Raw genomic sequence first — 5195 nt, 5'->3', positions numbered from 1 at the left:
TCTTATTTTCCATTTTCCACCTGCTTGCAGCTAGTTATCCCCATCCATTTATTGATCCTACGCCGTGAAGATCGGACCTTCCCTTGAACACCCTCTTCTCCGAAGACGGTGTCGCATCACCACCGCCGGTGCGTCCCCGACTTATACAACCGGTGATGTGGCTGGTTTCTTCTTTATCTTAGACAATCCTAGCCTACGAGTCAACTGAAGCACCCTTCCCCTCCGGCTGATGCACCCTCTTCGCCACACTCTGATTAGCAGCGTAGCCGGACATAGGGAAGATATGGGGGAAGAATATGCCTCCAGGACTCCGGGCAGTTCGGTGACTAAGGGATCCTCGCGGACGGCCATAGACTAGGGTAGTGTATCCGTGTCATGGGAGTGGAGCTCTGTGCGACCATACGTGCACATAGTTTTAACTTTTTAGTTAAAAATATTTCCAAAATGTAACTGTTTGCGTCCAGTTTGTCCGAAATCCGTCATATTTGTATGAAATCTGGCCGTATTCGCATGAAATCTGACCATGTTTGCTCGAATTTCATCCAGTTGGTTTGAGTTGTTATTAAACTGTATGCGGCTAGCGTTGGATGACTGCCGCCCGCATCCGAGTCCACGGACTGGTCCCTCTGTCCGCGGACGGATGCAGGAGATTTTTTGCGGGTTGCCGTCAGAGATGCCCTTAGGACGCTTCAAAGTTATCCATCACATGGGCGAGGTGCCCTATAAGTTGAAGCTACCATACCACAACAATATTCATCTAGTCATCCATGTCTCTCGGTTAGTGTTCCAACAGATTCTGAGATTACACTTCCGCCCGAGTGTCTTGTACAACATTCCACTACATCAACCAAGGATGCTCCTGTCCATCGGGTCCTGGGGAAATGGTTGGTGTTAGAGCATCTACAGTCGGGCGCCTCATACCGGTCTCAAATGCCCAGACGGTTTGTGATATGTCTCCAACGTATCTATAATTTTTTATTGTTCCATGCTATTATATATTCTGTTTTGGATGTTTAATGGGCTTATTTATACAGTTTTATATTATTTTGGGGACTAACCTATTAACCGGAGGCCCAGCCCAAATTGCTGTTTTTTTGCCTATTTCAGTGTTTCGCAGAAAAAGAATATCAAACGGAGTCCAAACGGAATGAAACCTTCGGGGACGTGATTTTTGGAACAAACGTGATCCAGAGACTTGGAGTGGACATCAAGCAACAGACGAGGAGGCCACGAGGTAGGGGGCGCGCCTACCCCCCAGGCGCGCCCTCCACCCTCGTGGGCCCCTCGTGGCTCCACCGACCTACTTCTTCCTCCTATATATACCTACGTACCCCCAAACCATCAGAAGAGCCCACGAAAACCTAATTCCACCGCCGCAACCTTCTGTACCCGTGAGATCCCATCTTGGGGCCTTTTCCGGTGTCCTGCCGGAGGGGGCATTGATCACGGAGGGCTTCTACATCAACACCATAGCCTCTCCGATGATGTGTGAGTAGTTTACCTCAGACCTTCGGGTCCATAGTTATTAGCTAGATGGCTTCTTCTCTCTCTTTGGATCTCAATACAAAGTTCTCCTTGATTCTCTTGGAGATCTATTCGATGTAATCTTCTTTTGCGGTGTGTTTGCCGAGACCGATGAATTGTGGGTTTATGATCAAGATTATCTATGAACAATATTTGAATCTTCTCTGAATTATTTTATGTATGATTGGTTATCTTTGCAAGTCTCTTCGAATTATCAGTTTGGTTTGGCCTACTAGATTGATCTTTCTTGCAATGGGAGAAGTGCTTAGCTTTGGGTTCAATCTTGCAGTGTCCTTTCCCACTGACAGCAGGGGTAGCAAGGCACGTATTGTATTGTTGCCATCGAGGATAAAAAGATGGGGTTTATATCATATTGCATGAGTTTATCCCTCTACATCATGTCATCTTGCTTAAAGCGTTACTCTGTTCTTATGAACTTAATACTCTAGATGCATGCTGGATAGCGGTTGATGTGTGGAGTAATAATAGTAGATGCAGAATCGTTTCGGTCTACTTGTCACGGATGTGATGCCTATATACATGATCATACTTAGATATTCTCATAACTATGCTCAATTATATCAATTGCTCGACAGTAATTTGTTCACCCACCGTAATACCTATGCTATCTGGAAAGAGAGAAGCCACTAGTGAAACCTATGGCCCCCGGGTCTATTCTCCATCATATTAATCTCCCGTTATTTCCATTACTATTTACTTGCTTTCTTTACTTTTACTCTTTATCATAAAAATACCAAAAAATATTATCTTATCATCTCTATCAGATCTCACTCTCATAAGTGATCGTGAAGGGATTGACAACCCCTTTATCGCGTTGGTTGTGAGGTTCTTATTTGTTTGTGTAGGTGCAAGGGACTTGAGCGTGACCTCCTATTGGATTGATACCTTGGTTCTCAAAAACTGAGGAAAATACTTACGCTACTTGATACGTCTCCAACGTATCTATAATTTTTGATTGCTCCATGCTATATTATCTACTGTTTTGGACATTATTGAACTTTATTATCCACTTTTATATTATTTTTGGGACTAACCTATTAACCGGAGGCCCAGCCCAGAATTGCTGTATTTTGCCTATTTCAGAGTTTCGCAGAAAAGGAATATCAAACGGAGTCCAAACGGAATGAAACCTTCGGGAACGTGATTTTCTCACTGAAAGTGATCCAGGAGACTTGGACCCTACGTCAAGAAACAAAGCAGGAGGCCACGAGGTAGGGGGCGCGCCCACCCCCCAGGGCGCGCCCTCCACCCTCGTGGGCCCCCTGTTGCTCCACTGACGTACTCCTTCCTCCTATATATACCTACGTACCCCCAAACGATCAGATACGGAGCCAAAAACCTAATTCCACCGCCGCAACTTTCTGTACCCACGAGATCCCATCTTGGGGCCTGTTCCGGAGCTCCGCCGGAGGGGGCATCCATCACGGAGGGCTTCTACATCAACACCATAGCCTCTCCGATGAAGTGTGAGTAGTTTACCTCATACCTTCGGGTCCATAGTTAGTAGCTAGATGGCTTCTTCTCTCTTTTTGGATCTCAATACAATGTTCTCCCCCTCTCTTGTGGAGATCTATTCGATGTAATCTTCTTTTTGCGGTGTGTTTGTTGAGACCGATGAATTGTGGGTTTATGATCAAGATTATCTATGAACAATATTTGAATCTTCTCTGAATTCTTTTATGTATGATTGGTTATCTTTGCAAGTCTCTTCGAATTATCAGTTTGGTTTGGCCTACTAGATTGATCTTTCTTGCAATGGGAGAAGTGCTTAGCTTTGGGTTCAATCTTGCGGTGTCCTTTCCCAGTGACACCAGGGGCAGCAAGGCACGTATTGTATTGTTGCCATCGAGGATAACAAGATGGGTTTTTATCATATTGCATGAGTTTATCCCTCTACATCATGTCATCTTGCTTAAGGCGTGTTACTCTGTTTTCATGAACTTAATACTCTAGATGCATGCTGGATAGCGGTCGATGAGTGGAGTAATAGTAGTAGATGCAGGCAGGAGTCGGTCTAGTTGTCTCGGACGTGATGCCTATATACATGATCATACCTAGATACTCTCATAACTACGCTCAATTCTGTCAATTGCTCAACAGTAATTCGTTCACCCACCGTAAAATACTTATGCTTTTGAGAGAAGCCACTAGTGGAATCTATGGCCCCCGGGTCTATCTTCATCATATTAATATTCCAATACTTAGTTATTTCCTTTGCTTTTTACTTTGCTTTTATTTTACTTTGCATCTTTATCACAAAAATACCAAAAATATTATCCTATCATCCCTATCAGATCTCACTCTCGTAAGTGACCGTGAAGGGATTGACAACCCCTTATCGTGTTGGTTGCGAGGAGTTATTTGCTTTGTGCAGGTACGAGGGACTCGCGCGTAGCCTCCTACTGGATTGATACCTTGGTTCTCAAAAACTGAGGGAAATACTTACGCTACTTTGCTGCATCACCCTTTCCTCTTCAAGGAAATCCAACGCAGTGCCCAAGAGGTAGCAAGAAGATTTCTGGCGCCGTTGCCGGGGAGTCTACGCAAAAGTCAACATACCAAGTACCCATCACAAATCCCTTATCTCCCGCATTACATTTGCCATTTGCCTCTCGTTTTCCTCTCCCCCACTTCACCCTTGCCGGTTTATTCGCCCTCTCTTTTCCCTTTGCCTTTTTCTCGTTTGCTCGCCGTTATGGCTAGTGTTCTATCTTCTCCGTTGTCTCCCAAGAATGAAGTTCTTAATTTTAAGCAAAAGTAGGGAGAAAATTTAAAGGACGCTTGGTATAGAATTTGCAATGCTCAAAATAGATCTACCAGGAAGCAATCTACTTCCGTTCTTCTCCGCAATTTTTATGTAGGTGCTAATCCTTGGTATAGATATATCCTTGATACCATTACCGGAGGGAATTTCTTGGGTAACCATACTTTTGATTCTTATAATGCTATGATAGATTTGTTTGGCTCACCCCCTCTTTTGGTTAATGGAACTATGTTAACTTTGGAGCATATAATGCAAAGACTTGAAATTATTGAAAATAAAGTTGCTACCGTAGAGTTAATTGAAAATTTGGATAAAAAGATCCATAACCAAATTACACAATATGGATCTAAGGTAGGAGTAACTTTCAAGAATATTAAGGAGAAGGAACCCATAGTTAATGAGAGAATTAATCAAGATTCCACTAGAATCGATAAACTTGAGGGCATTATTACCAACTTGGGAACCGCTTTTTCTTCCGTTAAGAATACTCCAAGTCCTTCAACTAAAATTGCCAAGCTTATGTATGCTCCTAAAAATAAGGGTGAATCCTCTAGTAAGGAAAATGCGGATCTTAAATCTATGAGTATTCATCCCAATCTTTTTGCCATCTTTAAGGAACCCTTTGCTACGGATGAATTTTTCGATCTTGTGCCTAAAAGTTTGATAATTACTAAAAAGATGGAAATTCCTAAGGATGATAGATGTCTCATTGAAGAATTACCTACCAAAGATGGCAATACTTAGATCTATCCTTGCTTTTATGCCTAGCTAGGGGCATTAAACGATAGCACTTGTTGGGAGGCAACCCAATTTTATTTTTTGTTTTTTTTTTGCTTTTGCTTCTGTTTAGGAATAAATCTTTGTTCTAGCCTCTGGTTAGATGTGT

The sequence above is a fragment of the Triticum aestivum genome, chromosome 4D, assembly GCF_018294505.1.
Source record: "Triticum aestivum cultivar Chinese Spring chromosome 4D, IWGSC CS RefSeq v2.1, whole genome shotgun sequence".
NCBI lineage: Eukaryota > Viridiplantae > Streptophyta > Magnoliopsida > Poales > Poaceae > Triticum > Triticum aestivum.
This window is presented reverse-complemented; position numbering follows the sequence as displayed.